The 11093-nt window shown below is 37.3% G+C and overlaps 2 long non-coding RNA genes across 2 annotated transcripts; both read right to left on the bottom strand.

Annotated features, from left to right (window-relative positions):
• Position 1: 1 nt before the first annotated feature.
• On the bottom strand, positions 2-11086 carry LOC136260125 (uncharacterized). Its single transcript, XR_010703433.1, has 7 exons — positions 10966-11086; positions 1948-1992; positions 1759-1897; positions 1634-1693; positions 328-402; positions 205-279; positions 2-146 (listed from the first exon to the last, which is right to left on the bottom strand). It is a non-coding gene; the product is annotated as an uncharacterized lncRNA (long non-coding RNA).
• Positions 4318-6998, bottom strand: LOC136260126 (uncharacterized). Its single transcript, XR_010703434.1, has 3 exons — positions 6885-6998; positions 5504-5579; positions 4318-4989 (listed from the first exon to the last, which is right to left on the bottom strand). It is a non-coding gene; the product is annotated as an uncharacterized lncRNA (long non-coding RNA).
• Positions 11087-11093: the final 7 nt, after the last annotated feature.

The raw sequence follows: 11093 nt of genomic DNA, 5'->3' as shown, positions 1-11093 counted from the left end.
TAATAGTCATGTAAAATGATCAAACAACAAAATGCATAAACTTGTACAAAACAAGTTGAAATACTCCATTTGCCTAACCCTAAAAATCACATTATTGTTGCCGCCTCAACCTTTTGTCAATGGCCTTGATGCAATCTAGCTCTGGACTAATTTTAAAAATATTAATATTAATATATCAAAACATCAGAAAATATGTCTGCTTACCAAATCTGTTGCAACTGTAGCCTGAAGAACTGACTGATTTTCCAGGTGTTCTAGTCAATACATTATAACTTCACCCTGATGAAATATTTGAAACAGCTATTTCAATTTAGTGCCTACACTAACCATTCTATTTTCAATGTAGTGCTTTGGCTTAGACATTCTATCGAGCATCATTTCATCAACATCTATAACCAATTTCTGAAAGAGAATTATCAGGCAACAAATAAGCATAAGCACATAAAGAATAGGAACTTTAGTTGTATGATGTGCTGAGCACTGTGGGTAATAGGAAATGGAAAGGGTTATATCTTATATTATGCTAGAGTAAACCCTTGCTTAGAGGCCACAAACACCACATGCAATAATGAACCTGTCGAGTACTGTATAGTTAGGTCATAAACGCAGATAAGGCATGCTTCATAAACTCATTAATAAGACCACTCCATTATATAGGATAGGTCCAAAAAATACATGACTAAAATACAGAACAGACTGGGGAAATGGATTCATGAAAATGGATTCATGAATGGACTGGAAGACGCTTGCCTTAAAACAACTATTAACCACCTCTTGGAAACAATATCTAACACTACAGTGACAATAAATAAACTTTTGAACACTCCCTTGAAGCTTGTTCGAGCCAGTATTAAGTTCACCCTTAGCATTATGTCAGACTGTAAACCTCGTTGTAAACAAACCAAGATACAAGCTTCAAGACTTGTTGAAGAGATGATGTTACTTGGATTTGCATTCAGGTTAATTATAACAATTAGTTGCTTCTCAGTTCAACAGGTGACAGGCAGGCTTCTAGGTCTCTCCACCTTGTAGCATTGGCTGACAAGGCTGGCTGCTACAATAGAATGAACACTACAATTTGCTACAATTTGTTTTAACCTTGTTTACAGCACTGAGGCTTGACAAGACATTTGCTGTGTTTTTGGGGTGCTATGTACACTGGATTTTTTAAAGCCAGTCTGTAGGAGTCCATTTTTCCAGTCTGTTCTGTGTTTTAGCTGATGTCCATCCAAAACATACGTACATAATATGTGAGGGGGCATAGGAAAAGGTACCTATAGAGACTTTTAAACTTTTGAGTAAAACTCAGTAAATTTCCATTTATTGTTAGGTGAATATAATAAATTACATATAATAGGAAATTACAATTGTGTTTAAATTCTTTATGAAACAATTGAGTATTGACTTGAAATATGAATAGTTGGCAAGTTGTGGAATTCTTTGATTAGCATAACTCAAATTCCATGACCAACTGCTATAGGTCCCTTTCCCTATGCCCCCCTCACATATATCAAAGGTGTTCTTCTTGATTACCAATCCATGCTACTTATCAATTTTTAAATCCACAATTAAGTTCTACAATGCCCTTGGGTGATTAAGTAATTCCTGTGTTACAACTATTACATGTACATACCTTGCTGTAGTCCCTAAACAAATCATCATTAACAGTGCTACTTGCAACAGAGCAGGTGTCCTACAGAAATTAGTTATCATGCATATAATTAATGTAATAGACTTCCTGAGTAACAATATTTATACCTTTTGGGAAATATCCTCATCAGCGCTGTTGCTGGCATAAATTTACAAATACATAATACTGACTAAATTGTACAAAATATGGTACAGTATCACTAATCTGGCTGGGAGCAACATCATCACCGCTAATGCTGGCATCAATCTACAAATACATAATACTAACTGAATTGTACAAAATACAGTATGATTAACCTGGCTGGGAGCAACACTTAAATCTTCAATAGTACCAGTAGTCACCTGTAATGCAAAGTCATTGTATCAACATTAGCCAAAATTGTGTGTTGTTCTATGTGGTCTATCTACACAGTGTGACATGCATTTGATGCAGCTGCCAGACTGCAGGCTCTAATAAAATTTGTAACAAGTCATATGCATTAATGAGAATTCTGGTGACCATTTAGAAAACAGGTATACAACCCAACACAGAATAACATGTCTTCATATGTGTTCAACAGTGTTAAGTTATGAGAACAGGAGAAATAAAAGGCATACAAATTGGTACAACAATAAGGTAACTAATCAATTACAGAAAGGTACCAAATGTTTAGTACTAAAGAACAAATGGTTCAAAGAGGTAGTTTCATACCATACAGTTAGGAATTATTGTCATTCACTAGTTGATAGGCAACACATACATCACTACATACCATTAGTCCTTACAATTCCAAGACATACTCAGACACAAAGGAATTTTCAGATAATTAAGCATTTAATAAAGTTTTTCTGTGATGTTCATGATCGCATGTACATCGATAATATTTTACTTGTATCACACATTAAAACAAATACAGATGAACTAAATCCAGAAATTCTGATGCTATCTATACTAACCCTCTTTCCTGACATAATATTACAGAGAGAATCATCGTAAATACTGTAACACAAGGATGTACATGTACATGCTCTGAAAGTACAACATGCAGTAGAGAAATAACAGTAGATTATATTAATATCTTTAAGCATTAAGGCCTGTAGTGACTTTCTTTACTGTAACCCCGGAGGGAGTTTAAGATGTGTTGTATGTATGTATGCTTTACTATTTAATTCATACGGAGGAATGTACCAAATAAAACAAAGAAGAAAAGTAAGGCTGTTAAAAAGGATGCTGCAGATGAATTCAACAATGAAGTCAGACCAGCTCCCAAAAGACATGGGCCACCTAAGGTTAAGGCACTGCCACCATCATCCTCTATGACACCAGGTACTGTACTTGAGTAAGTTTTGATAGTAAATTGGCGTACAGTATAAGAGTACTTTAGTGACTAATGCTTGTATATAATATAGGTGAATATGGAAAGTTGAATAATATAGATGAAGTATCACATGCAATCGGCATGACTCTATGTACATTTCAGAGAAAATTATTTAAACAGCCTAGCTACTTATAATCATGCACTAAAATATCAGGAGCCAGGGGCTTCCCTAAAGAGCGATAGAGTGGTGCAGCACTGCTCTTATATATACTCATGCACCCACGACACTACACACACATTGAGAAGTGTTAAGATGTCTCAGTGTGTGTGTGTGTGCGTGTGCGTGTGTGTGTCTAACACCGGAGAGTCTAACATCGAAGAACTGAAGAGTCTACACCAATAGTCTTTTCATGGTCTTCAAACGAGGCATGCCTCGTATCTAACCAGTTTTGTCAATTGTACAGGTAGTTGGAGTTTACATAGTGACATGGCAGGATTGATGGAATGTATAGAGAATAACTGTTATCTGTTTGACATGATACTAAATATTTTCCATAACAGGTTTCATTTGTGCATGTGTGAGGCAAGACTGAGTTATGAGCTGAAGAACACTGGCAAAAACATAAAAGCTGTGGTGTAGTTGTTAGCTTATTAATATTGCTTCACAGCTGAAAGAAAGGCCATCAAACTGTTCAAATATTGTATGGGAAGGCATAGGGATGAATTAGGCCAAGTTATGGGCCATTCAGGTCTCAAAACTGGCTTAAATGAAAGGAAATTTACTTCACAGGTCTTTATTCTATACCACGGAGCTGTACAGCCACATATAGCTATCTAGAGCTTTATTAAGGCCCCGTACGGATTGTCACTGGGATTGGGAAAGCAGCCAGCAAAAGCAGACCACTCAAGTCTAGCTGATTTTGATTGTGAAATTTGATAGTTTTATTCATGCAGCTTTGTGTTCGCAAAATTTAAACATGGCTGTTGTGTACCGGTAACTATAAAATGACTTCCTAATCAGGACGTCATTTTTTATTTTTTATTTTTTTATCGCATGCGGTTAGACGCAACCGCAGGTGTATGCCTTGCATTCCTTTGTGCATTCCGAACATTGATCGCCCTGTTATCGCTTCAGTGTTCACTCAATCACCTCAAGATTCACATCATCGATTTCACCATACATGATTACCCTACAGTCGTGATTTCAGCACCAAACGAAGTTTCAGTCGTCCTCAGTCGACCTAGAGGCCAAATACAAATCCCAGATTGTTGTTTTCCGCAATACTCGCTTGGCATGTAGGGCAGTGTGTCTTTAAACTGTTCTGAAAGTTTCGTTCAGATTGAAACATTTGTTTTCGAGAATGGCTAGTTTGAAATTTGAATTTAGTCGCCCCCACGTCATTTGCTCTCTAAGAATTTTACTCGGAATTTAAAGAATGACGCAGAGCACAACTGCGGTCACTGGGTATTGATGAACTGGCGCTCTATGTAGTTAATCAGTACATATAGCCACCAAGAAGTGTGCTGCCATAGATTATAGTCCATAGATATAATCTATGGTGCTGCATACCATCCTTCGTTTTGAAATTAGTCGCCCCCACATAATTTGTCCTCTAAGGGCGCGGCTTAAAGAATGACACAAGAGTACAACTGCGGTTACCAGTTGTTGACACAAACTGTGAGTAATTAGCACATGTAGCTAGCTTAAAAGGAAGTGTGCAAAATCGCCTAATACAATTGTCACCATGCATTATTGCATTTTATAGCACCCCCACACAAAATTACACATGTAATTACAACATACAGAGGAGACACATGAATACCAAACACTTTTCTCAACAATAATGTAAGAATTGTACAATAATGACTGTAATAAAACTGCTATGCAAATGTTTTCCAGTGGCCCGCCATGGTAGCAAGTCTCACATGACGGCATGTATATTCATCCAAACACAATGGGAGTAACGAGTAAGTATGATGATAACAAGTTGGTATGACTCCATTTGTAGAATCCAGATGAGTGGGTGTGGCTCCAGTATGTCTAAACAGTTAACAAACATTCGTGTTATAAATACGTGCTAGAGTTGCAATATAATAGTATAGTATTTAAATACAATAATAGATAGTCTCCATTGCATCACTATCAAACGACACTAAGTGGAGGATATTGTTGCATCTCTAGTATGTACACTCTATCAGTACAACCTATCTTAATGGCCACTAGTATAGAAAGACAACCACTCTTGAAAAGCCAATTCCAATTGAGAATTTATACACTGTTACCTGCTGAATGAGTGAAGGTGGCAATAAACAAGTTCCACCGTAATTTATACACGTGATCTGATCCTGTATATTCTGTCAGTGGATGAGATCCACTTGGCCAGGACAAAATGCGACTCAAGTGCCCTGGATGATCCATACTCAACCAACTTATGACCCAGTGGCACAATGGAACTGACTATTTATAGAGAATATAATTATATTTATTTCTAAGATGTGTGGATGTGTGGACACATTACAACACATTACATGTACATACAAGACATGCTACGTACTGTTTTAGCATTTCAAGTCACCAAAATAATTATACACGTACCAGTCAACAATGCTTCATAGTGCCCATCAGTAAACCTGAAGAAAAGTTACGAAAAATAAAAATTCACATAAGTACAATGAAACCTCATTAATATGGCAGGCTGTGGGACCAACAAATTTGGCCTGAATAACAAGGTGGCCTTATTAATGAGGTCATAAGTAATGCTTAGCTATATTTGGGACCTACTAGAGGTGGCCAATATAATGAGGTGGTCTTATTAAAGAGGTGGCCACTAAGTGAGGTTTCACTGTACATATAGTTCACAATATTGTGAACAATACTAATGGTTAACAATATACACTGAAACTTGCAGGTCACTTCTTGTGGAAGATTGCTCTCTACACAAAATGACACATTCAGAGATTGTATTTAGATGGATGATATAGTAACGCATTGTGACTTCAATACTCGTGATCTGTAACTGCTAGGCAGCAACCATATACACGGCACTGCCACATCGCACTTGCTCGCACACACAATTTTGCTAAAGATTTTACAAATTGATAATTAAGGCGTGTGGCAACTAGCTGTTTCGCCCGCAAGACTGTGTGGCAGCTGTTTCCCTTCTGTACAAGTGGCCACCAAGACAGGTCCAATGTGGATGAAAGCCAGGCATTAGATATTTGGTATTTCATGTGTTGAAGACATTCCAGGGCTTCTGGTAGTCTCAAATCTCACCACAGTTTAACTCAGGCAGTGTTGTGGTCACCACTAAACTACTGGAATGCTGTGTTATGTTCATCTTATGCTTGGCTACTATATTGTAGAACTGAAATGGATACTCTGAAAAATATATCCTATGGATAATGACTTCATCACTTTCTTCATCAGGAGCTTATAAGGACCAATAGTGAAACTTTTTACACTTGGGGCTGACAGTCAACTGCCTATGTCTGAAACAGTACTTTTGGTGCTCTAACAGATTGGCTGCCCCCTTGCTGCCAGCACTCAATGTCTCATACGCTGTCATACACTAAATCCATCTCTATAGCCAGTTAGAACAGCATGCTTCTTACCATTTTTTAAGGCCGCATAATGCAGCCACCTCTTTAAAAGGCAAGGTTAGAAAATTTTGTCCCTACGGCCTGAATAATGACCAGTTTTCACTGTACTATTAGTGATTAGTGATCATGAGGGATTATTTGACTAAGATACTAAGATATACAAACGTTACAACCTCTAAATATAGCAGTAAATTTTTTACCCCGGTCCAATGTCTCGTAATAATCGTGACTTCGTGAGAGACTCTACTGTGACAAATACATGTTTATCATGATATGTGCTATTCGCCTTTTTACAATTAAGTTTTACAACACAAATACATGTATAGTTAAACTCACCAATTGTGACTAAATCCCTTCAACACGAAAAGACAAGTAATGAGACAACCTTGGAGACAACAACAGCCACACAAGCCTATTCTGGTGCGTTTATTTAGTAGTAATATAAATTTTAAAGGCGTTTATTTACAACAGGACATAATTACGCGCCCCTCTATTGTCTGTACATACTTGCCTTTTCTTTACTATTCTCATTTCATTTCACAAGATCTCTTGGCAGGGGCGTAGCTTCTTCACTTGAATTAGTCAATGCTTGAAGCAGATCGAGATACTCTAATAGAACAGTCACATTTCTACAAGTGCCATATTTTTATATTGTAAAGTCTGTAAGTAGCTAGTAATTTAAACTATACAATCTGATGGCTAAGCAGAAGTTGTAACTATGCTAAATATTGATTGTTGTGTTACAGCTGTTTTGTGACTGCTCTAATAGAGTATCTTGATCGTTTCAATGCAGTACAAGATGAAAGGCAAAGTGTTGTTAAGGGTTTACTAGTTAAAATGGGTGTTAGTTGACTGCAGTTGCATGCCACTAACAGGGCCGTCCAGAGAAATTAGAGGGCCCAGGGAAAAGAGTTAAAGAGGGGCCCAGGGGCAAGGAAGGGTCTAGATCCTGACTGCTCTATTAGAGTATATCAATCTTTCTTTAAGCATGTATTCAAGTGGCCCCTTTCGGGCTGTGGTAGGGGGCAAAATACCCCAGTTACCCCCAATGTGGGCGGCTCTGGCCACTAAAATTACAGTTATATTTTAATATTCTGTGACTGTAATCTGGGGTTTCTGTCAAAACCATGGAAACTCACCTACTGTTATCAACAGTGCATTACTTATTCTAACAAAAAGTATTGAAATCCCATCCAAAAACAGCTTATAGCTGTAAAAAAAGTGTGTGTCCAAGTAAAGCAGAGTTAACTGTGACAAAAAGTGATGATATCATAATGCGGCCATGTGCGAGGTGTGCAAGTTGTAAAATTAATATTAGCTAATCAGATAATACAATGTTATTGTTAAAGTGTTAATGAGAACTATGTGATGCTGCTAGTTTTTAAGTGTGTGAGCATCTTCATAAATGCCACATAAATTTAATTCTCAATAAAGCAATGTGTATAGATTCTCTGATAGTAATAAATAGTTTGAGTTTGGCCGCCTTTCCTGTATACAGCAGAAATGCTACGAACAAAGGAAAGGTGGCCAAACTCAAACTATTTATTACTATCAGAGAATCTATACACATTGCTTTATTGAGAATTAAATTTATGTGGCATTTATGAAGATGCTCACACACTTAAAAACTAGCAGCATCACATAGTTCTCATTAACACTTTAACAATAACATTGTATTATCTGATTAGCTAATATTAATTTTACAACTTGCACACCTCGCACATGGCCGCATTATGATATCATCACTTTTTGTCACAGTTAACTCTGCTTTACTTGGACGCGCACTTTTTTTACAGCTATAAGCTGTTTTTGGATGGGATGTCACTTACTATGATGCTTTTGGTTGAGTGGACGCAGGCGAATCGTTTAAGGTAGACATGACGATTGTAGCTTGGTTTTTTGAGTCGTTATTCGATGACATATGGTAGCGAGATTGAGGCTTGTAAAATCACTTACACGATACTTATGCTGTATTTCAAGCGTTTTCCTGGTAATTCAATCTATTGAGAAGTGTTCGAGTGTATCCTTTCACTGTTTACATAATGTTGAAGAGGTTAAATCTTTCGTATTAGTAGAATCGCCAGGAGGTGGCCAGTTTTACGGGAAACGTTTACGATTACTAATAGAAGACCGTATATTGAAGTACAACGCGGGTTGGCAGTGTTGATAAGTGTTAATGAAGTCGGTACGCAATCCCAGGTACGTAGTATCTAATATCTTTTTATTTTTTTTTAAATATATATATTTTTTATTATTATTATTAATTAGCAAAGCCCACCAGGGGCAACACGCTAATGTTCATTACAATTACACACAATACCAATCAGATTGTTCTTAAAAGTGTCAATGTCAATCTTGTCAATATCAGAGATAGGTAGTTGGTTCCATTGAATAATTGTTCGTGGTAAGAAAGAGTATTTGTAAACATCAATTCTTGTTGGTAAGTGAAATAGCTTGAGGGAGTGGTTGGAACGAGTATATGATACTGGAACTGATAGAGGTATACAACGATCAGGTATGACTATTAACCTTCTCAAAATTTTAAATAGCAAAATAAGTCGAGTCATTGTCCTTCTGTCTTGGAGACTAGGCCACTCAAGGTATGTCAGCATATCTGTTATACTGTCGTGTTGTTGCTCACTAGATCTGAACCACGGTTTGTTTAGAACAAAACGAGCAGCCCGATGCTGGATCATTTCAAGTTTGTATATACTTGTATTGTGGTAGGGATCCCAGATGGCTGAACAATACTCAATGGATGGTAGTAATAGTTGTTTGTATAGGTGGTCTTTAATTTCTGTTGGTGCAGTGTGCAAGGTCCTTTTTAGGAAGCCAAGAAGTTGGTTAGCCTTGCTGCAAATATAGTTGATATGGGGGTTCCAGGATAATCTGTGATGAAGACGGATACCTAGATAGTTATGTTCCAATACTGTATTGAGTGGGATGTTGGAAATTTTGTATGTAAAGCTACTTTTGTTGTGATGTAATGTTATTTGTAAAATGTTACATTTAGGAATATTGAACTCCATCAGCCAGTCGCTTGCCCATTTGGTTAAAGAATTTAGATCATTCTGCAGAATGTGATGGTCATTTGGTGTTGCTATAACTTTGTAGAGTAATATATCATCTGCAAACAGTCGTATTTCACTTTTGATGTTCATAGCAATGTCATTGATATAAATTAAGAACAGTACAGGGCCAAGTACAGACCCCTGAGGGACACCAGATGTCACTTCACAAATAGATGATTTGGAACCTTCCACTACAACTTGTTGTGTTCGACCGTGGAGAAATGATTTCAGCCAATGTAACATGTTTCCTCTAATTCCATAATATTCTAATTTGTATAGGAGTCTTGAATGTGCTACTTTATCGAATGCTTTGGAGAAGTCTAGTATTGCAGCATCAACTTGGTGGTTGTTGTCCATGTGTTTAGTAATATCATTAATGGTAATAAATAGTTTAGACTCACAGGAGTGTTTGGATCTGAAACCAAACTGGTTTTCTGATAGGATGTTTTGGTCTTCTAAATGCTTCATAATTTGGCTTACTAAAATATGTTCCATTGTTTTGCAGACTACAGATGTGAGTGAAATAGGACGATAGTTTCTTGGGTCAGATTTTGTGCCTTTTTTAAATATTGGAGTAACATAGGCATGTTTCCATTCTGATGGAACAGTACCAGACTCTAATGATTGTTTAAAGATATGAGTTAATATAGGAGAGATTTCGGTTGCTGTAGTTTTCAGTACATATGGATGAATGGAATCTATGGTATAACAATGTGCTATATGCGACTGCAGCAATAGAGGATATGCACTGCCGAATACATTCTAATGAACACGTGATTTTTTCATACGTCATGACGGTGAACGGAATGCGAATCGATTCATTACATGGACGGTAGATCAGTTACGAGCAATTCTTACTAAGTGACATATCCTTCTGCCTAAGAAGTAGTACATCCGGCGAGAAGAAGCAGGCCCGTGGCCTTAGTGGCGAGTTCCAGTTCGAACATTCATTCACTGCCCATACTTTTATATGAGTTTTTCGTGGCCTTGTGGTAATCGTTCATGACAACAGAAAGCCTGCTTGTAGCTTAAAAGGCGAGTTATACTTCGAGCCGCATTCACTACCCAGTACTTTTATATGGAATTTTCGTAAATCTTCGATAGTCGTTCACCGTCAACTTTTTTTGGAAGCGCCGCGCCGCTGATCATTTTTCGTTCGAATAATATAGCATGCATATCCTCTATTAATTGGCATTTGTACTACGTAACTATGTACCTATAGTGACACCCCTAGTCTTAAGGGACCTCGGTCTCATTGGGTGGTCAAGTAAACAGAGTAAACATGTGCAGGAGAGACGGTAGGGCTTACAGAAGCATTAAAAAGTACGTTATCACATTAAACTTACTAGTATTTCGTTCTTCCTTCTCTCACTGTGGCTTTCTCCTACTACCACTGTACGTACTGTCTATGGTACTGTTGTTCTTTTCCAATGCGTTTAACGTAAATAATTCACCTTTGTGCGCTTAGTGCATG

The sequence above is a fragment of the Dysidea avara genome, chromosome 7 (assembly GCF_963678975.1).
Source record: "Dysidea avara chromosome 7, odDysAvar1.4, whole genome shotgun sequence".
Lineage (NCBI taxonomy): Eukaryota > Metazoa > Porifera > Demospongiae > Dictyoceratida > Dysideidae > Dysidea > Dysidea avara.
Note: the sequence above shows the minus strand (reverse complement) of the source record. Positions and strands in the feature narration are given on the sequence as shown.